This window comes from Mus musculus, chromosome 16 (assembly GCF_000001635.26).
Source record: "Mus musculus strain C57BL/6J chromosome 16, GRCm38.p6 C57BL/6J".
Taxonomy (NCBI): domain Eukaryota; kingdom Metazoa; phylum Chordata; class Mammalia; order Rodentia; family Muridae; genus Mus; species Mus musculus.
The window spans coordinates 22,504,789-22,511,574 of NC_000082.6; the positions used below are offsets into that span (position 1 = coordinate 22,504,789).

Consider the following 6,786-nt stretch of genomic DNA (forward strand, 5'->3'; position numbering starts at 1 on the left):
GATTTGAGTCCCCCCCATTTCCTGTGCCAGGAAGACCCCCCCCCCACTCCAGGTCATGAACCTGCTCGCCCAGTTTGGCTAGAGCATTTTAGCGTTCCTCTCTACACACCTGCCTCCTAGCCACTGTTTCTTATTTCCTTTGGAACGTCCTAAGACCTGAGGCTTGCTGTACTGAGTCTCTCGGAAAAGTGGAATCCAGGAATGGAGCACTGTAGGCCTAACTGGAACACTGGCAACAGCCTGTTCCTGAGATAAATCCTCCAAGTGTTCCATGACGTCATCTGGCCCCCCTTCAGGATGGCTCCAGGGAGAGCCTGCAGCCCTGAGCTATGCTGGGGCTGGCAGGAGGGCTTGCAGGCCCTGCTGTGAAAGGCGGTTATGCTGCACTCACCTAGGCGTTTACAGCCAGGCATGGGACTCAGAGCTGGAGCCTATGGGCACGCAAGCACTCCAGATTGTCCTTCGTGGGTGTTGCTGCCAGGTGCAGGTGTGACAGGGGTCACCGAAGCCAGCCCCACTCTCTCCCCTGTGCGCATTTAGGCTACAGTTGTTGGCTGCAGTCCACAGCATTTGGGCCCCAGCACCCATATTCAGAGAGAGGATAGTTTTGTTGTTGTTGTTGTTTTGTTTTTGGCTGGAGAATTGTTGTGTAGGTAACTAGAGACTAGGTTAAAAGACCACAGGCCTTTGTAAGCAAATGCTAAGCGCCCTGTGTTCACCTCCTCCCTAGCCAGAAACTTTGGATCTCTGCATTTCTAGGCAGAACCTAGACTCTCCCAGCTCTCTGTCTTCACTGAGGGGGTCGACAGCATCAGAGGGGAGGGAGGCACCTTGCAGCAGGCCCTCCCCTCTAACCTGAAAAGGTGGGGAAGGGAGGACTCTGGATTGCAGCCCTACTGGCCCTTTTCTGCAGGTCCTCCGGGAAAGAGTCTATTTATTTGACGACCTGTTTCAGTTTTTAGACTGCGTTATCCCTAACCTGGATTCTCCACACCACCTGCAGACAGATTTTCTCTGGCTTGGAGGAAGATTGTTTTGTATCGAAGCTCCACCCATCACTAGGCTGGGTCACCATCTGAGCTCCCTGCCTCAGACTCTGTCTGTCATTGCATTATTCTGATGCGCCCCTCCCCTTTCTTCCATTGTTTTAATCTTTTTAAATGGTTATTTCTAAAAGTACAGAAAAGTGGAGAGATAAAGACCCAGCATAGCAGTTACTTCTGGCAACCAAACTTGTTCAAGGCTCCCCACACACTTCGAACTGTCCCGCAGCAAACCTAGATTTTTCTCTTACATGTAAATGGCGTTTACCTTTAAACAATAAAGGCTTACAGATTAAATCCATCATCACCACCCTTCAATGGCAATCATAATTCCTTAACCTTCTTAACAGCCCCCCCCCTTTTTAAAAATTACTGGTTGTCTGAAAGCACTGCCATGTTTTATTGATACATCTCTAGGGTTCCTTTTGAACTATAAATTTCTTGTACTTTTTCTCTTTTGGAAACAGTCTGAGGATGATTTCCCCAGTGAGTGACAAAATGCAGGGTGTAGCTCTCTTGCTAAGGGAGAAATACTGGGCTGCATCCCTAGGAAAGGTCTTTCGGTTATAATGTACAGTGAGATGGACCACATCCTGACCTTTGACTGGCTCTGATGGCTGCGGGTAGGTGGTGGCCTTTGATGCCTGAACTCCATGTCAGAGTATCAAACCAAGCTTGTAGGAGACTGAAGGAGCCTGGGTAACCCGCCCCTCTTTGCCTCTGTTTTGAGGAAATGGGACACCAGCAAGCATCAGGCAGAGATGGGGGGGAGAGAGGGGGGGGGAGGGAGGGAGGGAAGGAGGGAGGGAGGGAGAGAGAGAGAAAGAAAGAAAGAAGATCCATCAAACCTCGCTTGGTAGTTTCAAGTCTTACAGAACCCAGAACCCAGGAGAAGACAGGGAGGGGCAGGTAGGGATGAAAGTGGCTTGGCAGCCTAGATGGTACATTAGGGCTCTGGGGAAGGCTGGCCCCTGTCTGGCCTGACCTCTTTGGTTTGGAAAGAAGAGAGCTGCTAAGGTTGATAATTAGTTGGGCCCTAGTAACTGCCTGTTAGAGAGACTGAATTGCTCTGTGTGGGCAAAGAGTTGGGGCCTGTTGACTTTTGTTTCTGCTGCATGTGGTCCAAACTGCCCCTTTGGTGCCTGCTAAATCCCCACCTGCTGGAGATACAGCAGCTCCTCAAAACTGTTCCAGGCAGCTAGCAGGTAAACAATGCTCCCCTCCTCTGCACTCCATTGGTTCAATTCCCCCTTGGATGTGGTGTATATTCTGCTACATGTCCCCCAGGAGACATGAAGCTCAGTAGAAGGTAAGGACAGTGTTCCACACAGCTCTGTGTTCTCCACAGAACCAGGCATGTCTACGCCATACTGGGTGTTCAATGTAACTACCTATGAATCAAAACCAAAGCACTTGTGGAGAAATCCCTAAGAGGGAACACAAGCTGTTCCATGAAGAACACCCACAAAAATCTCCATCCCAGATGAATCTGCCTAACCTCTCTACATGAATATCATGATGGATGACCAGGTAAAGTAGACTCAAATGTCCAGGGCAGGAAGAGATGTGAATGTTAACCCTAGCCTGCAGGAAGTAGCCTACACCCCAACAGGATGAGACATGGGAGGCTCCTTCAAGGAGACAGAGAAGACAGAGACACTCATTCATCCAACAAGAACAAGCCAGAACTTACTCTCTGCTAGATGCAGGGATGGAGGTGAAATAAGACAGAACCCAGTCCTCAGATGCTTTCTCAGGTCAGTGCTAAGGCAGGTGCTGCTAACTGCTTACCAGCAAGGTCTCCAGGAAAACAAAAACCAAAGAGCAATTGTTGTATTCTAAGGCATAAACACTCCCAACTTACAGCCAATTGCAAGATACAACCTCAGCAGAGAGGAGAGCTGGGAAGAGATGGGCCAGCGAGCAGGCTGGCTTCCCTGCACTGCTGGCTAAAGGCAACAAGGCCGAAAAGGAAGCTCAGACTTTTCTATCTGCAGAATTAGAGCGTGTACTGTGAGTGTAAGAAAAGTAGCCAGGGAAATCACTATCCTTGTTTCCCTGGAGAGGAACAAGAGCGATTGCTTCCAGAGGTAATGTCTGATATGAAGAGAGCAGTCTTCGGAAGGCAGTCTGTCTCCATACAAAGATGGGTCTGGCATGTAGGTAAATGGTACAGGCAATGGCTTGCTCTGTGTTCAGAGAGGCTATTGCATATGATTACAGGAGCTGTTGTCTATAGTGGGCAGTAAGATGAAGCATCATTTTCAGCGACTTATGAAACAGGCTCATCATATATTTAAAATCTAATCCTTTTGGCTCTGCAGTGTCAGTGCGCATATGCTTGTTATGCAGACGAGAGATCACTGACTTGGTGAAGTTAAGGAGGGTCTTTCTTGTCCAATCTTCTGTTTAGTGCTTGTCTTCCCTCAGCCTCCTGGTCTCCTGTATGAGAGGCAAGAAGCCAGACCAATGTAAAGAGCCAATCCATGAGGTCTGTTAGTGCTGTGCTTAGTTACCTAGGAGACAAGATAGTCAGGAGGGGTGGGGAGAGAGCTCTGTGCCTAAGAGCACTCACTGTTCTTACAGAGGACCTGGATTGGGTTCCCTGTACCCACAACTGTCTGAAACTTCAGTTCCTGGGAACTGACACCCTCTTCTGGCTTCCAGGAATACTGCACACATATGGCACATATACAAACATGCAGGCAAAAAACTGATACACGTTAAAAAAAATTCTTTTTTAAAAAGTCGTCAGGAGAGTTATGGGTCTGTAAGTGGAGGTATATAGGAACTAGGAATGTGTAGCTCATTGTAAATGGATGTGATACCATGTAAACGTTGCATCATTAGCATTAGTCCTGTGGAGGAGTGAGGGGGATGATAAGATGCCTGCAATGGGAACTCCATTCATGCATCCACGGATACTGTGTATTTAATTTGTTCCAAACCAGGGCCAACTAGGGAACCAACAGCAAGGAACAGGATGCAACTCTTGTTCAGTATCAGGAAGAAAGTCCACGCTACCTAGTCATGAACAGGCTTCTTAGGGGCTTCCTAACTTCCAATAGTCAAGAGGAGGTAGGAGCCTCACTTATTAGAATGTGCCAGAATGACTCCTTTGTCGAGTGTGTAAGTTTAAACAAAACACCTTCCAGTTGGAGATTCGAAGTTCAGAATTTACTCTGGCAGGCTACTGAGTGGTGTTTTGAAAATTGTTGTCCTGATCTCTCTCTCTCTCTGCCCAGCCTTGACATCCCAGCTGTGTGCTCCACATTCTCTGACAGCTAACTGTGGTGGGCTAGCTAGCCTGGAAAGTAAGCTGCCATCTGTGACAGAAATGACGGTGTTCTGGTAAATTTGTGTGGGCTCAAGGAATGTGGCATTGAAGCCATACACACACAACCTGCTTAAGAACATCCCATGGGCAGAAAATGTTTTCTTCCTCTTTAGCCTTACTCTGTTGCCATGCCAGGAGGGCACAATGGTGCCTTTGACAGGGGCAGCTGGAAGGGGATATTGGCAGAGAGGCTGGAAGTGGAGTGTTGCAGCTGGGGTGGGGGCGGGGACGCAAGTTCACATCCAGGAGTGAGCCTGCATTGGGTGCCAGTTTCCAAAACAAAACTGCTGCTTCTCAGAGCTCATGGTGGCCTGTTGCCTCAGAGTTGGACAGAGGGCAAAGCCATTTCCTCTCCACAGTTCCATCTCCCCAAGCTTGAAAACCTTTGGTGTTTTAGGGCTTTTCTTGCTCTGGATACAGATTTAGCAGACCTTTCTACCTCTCTGGAAATCTGAGGCCAATGAACTGGATTGGATTTCCTGAGAGTCCAACCCCATTAAGCAGAAGAGAACTGGTAGCCTTAGGACCTGGAAGGGTTCCAGGGCAGGTAGGCCTCTGGGCAGCGAGCAGGGCTCAGGATGGAGGTCCTTTCTTCTGCTTTGCAGGGTCACTGCCCAACATCCTCACTGCCGTAATGGCCCCACCCACTCACTGTTTTAACTCCGTTCGTTCGGTGGGAAAGAGGTGGGAGAGCCTGGCATTTCCTGTCCTGGTTCCCCAGTTGTCCAGACCCTCTGGACAGCTTAGAGCAATGTGTAGGATATCTTCCCACTCCCTGAATACCAGGCTGTTAGCTCAGCCATCCATTTCCCTCTTCGTGCTACCAATGGAGCAGGTGGCTCCCTTGGAGTCTAGTGGCTGCCAACAAAAAACTGTGACTTCAGGTGGTCGCTGGTAATTTTTACTAGTGTTCATACCAATTATGAGATTTTCACACTTTGATTCAACTTTACTTTCAACAAGTCACTACGGAGAAATTAATTCCTCTTAGGGTCTTTGCTGGCTCTATGACTGCCAGATGAAAAGAAAGTCCTTGCTTCTGAAAGCTCACTGTCCGATACACACATCAAGCCCTGAAGGGAAGTTGGCCTGTCAACTACATACTTATGCACATTAAGTGGCCAGCAGAAGTATTATGCAGAGCTATCCCTCTGTGGGTATCCTGGTATTGTGGGGGACTTGTGGGGCTGGCATCGCAGACCAAGGGGTTAAACTTGCCTGGTCTTAGAGTATTTTATTTTAAGGCAGGGTCTCACTGTGTAGCCATGGCTGGCCTGGAACTTGCTATGTAGACTGGATTGGCCTCCAACTCACAGAGATCCAGTCACCTTCCTCTGCTAGGACTTAAAGGCACAGATCAATATATATATTTTTTTTCATGAGAATTTATGAGAATAATACACAGGGTACAGAGCTGTTATGAGGGTTAAATAAGACATTGTATGGAAATGCTAGGATTATGGATTGTAATTGACCTGAGGTATTTGTGTATAAGGACATTTAGTTAATCCTGTGTTAGCATCCCCTTCATTAAAGAGTCCATTTCTTTTCCTTCTATAAACTCACTGGCCTTAGAAATACAGATTTCTCTTCTGCAGCCCAAAAGTCATATTTGTTTATTATATTCTTTGTTTGACAGTCAAGCTGTAAAGGGGAATAAAAAAGGATTAGAATATTTTTTCTTCCCTGAAGTGCCTGGATCATGGAGTGTGGTAAGAAAGAGCACAAACTCTTCAGTATTCTAGAATATCTAAGGAGGCTAATGAATGCATTGCTTTCTTACCTTGAAAGACACATTGCTTGGGGGAAGTTATTCTTTTACCAAGGGACTTTGGCAGCCATAAAGCTAAGCTCTCTGGGGGCAGAGGTTATCTGACAGAGTCTTCCAGAAATTTGCTGGAGGCAGGGCTTTAACTGGACTGTCAGTGATGAGAGTCCTGTCCTGGTCCTCTAAGACTTCCTGGGGCCAGCCTATCAGACCCACGACATACCACCCAGCTGTTTTTTGAGAAAATGTAGGCACGAGGCTTAATCTTTAAAAGTCATTCCCAAGTCCTTGGAAGACACAAAGTACGTTATTGTCAGGAATCTGAAGACAAAGGAAAATCAAAGCAATTCACAAAAAACAAAGGCAACAGAAGAGAACAGAAAAGTAAAAGCATATAGACCAACAGGCACAACTGAACTGCAGGGTGCACGCTAGCAGGAAATAAAAGAAGAGGGTCACTTGAGGGAGAGGAGAAGTTGCATCAGATCTGAGAGCAAACAATGGGATTTCACAAGAAGAATTAGCAAGAAAAGTGTTTGTCCTGAGTCAGCGGAACAACTTTGAGTCCGTGAGGAGACTTGTAGTCAATGCACCGGGGAAAAGGTAGGGAGGCAGGCATCACCGTGCGGTGTTTGAAA

General features: G+C 47.5%; 1 protein-coding gene and 1 long non-coding RNA gene across 8 annotated transcripts in view; one reads left to right on the top strand and one right to left on the bottom strand.

Annotated features, from left to right (window-relative positions):
• The window catches only part of Dgkg (diacylglycerol kinase, gamma), a 190,735-nt gene that overhangs the window by 38,221 nt on the left and 145,728 nt on the right, over positions 1-6,786 (bottom strand). The gene's annotated exons all lie outside the window — the stretch shown is intronic.
• Positions 6,692-6,786, top strand: part of 9230117E06Rik (RIKEN cDNA 9230117E06 gene) — a 6,206-nt gene continuing 6,111 nt past the window's right edge. Inside the window, exon 1 of the long non-coding RNA NR_130988.1 lies at positions 6,692-6,751. This is a non-coding gene — a long non-coding RNA (RIKEN cDNA 9230117E06 gene). The remainder of the gene's footprint in view (positions 6,752-6,786) is intronic.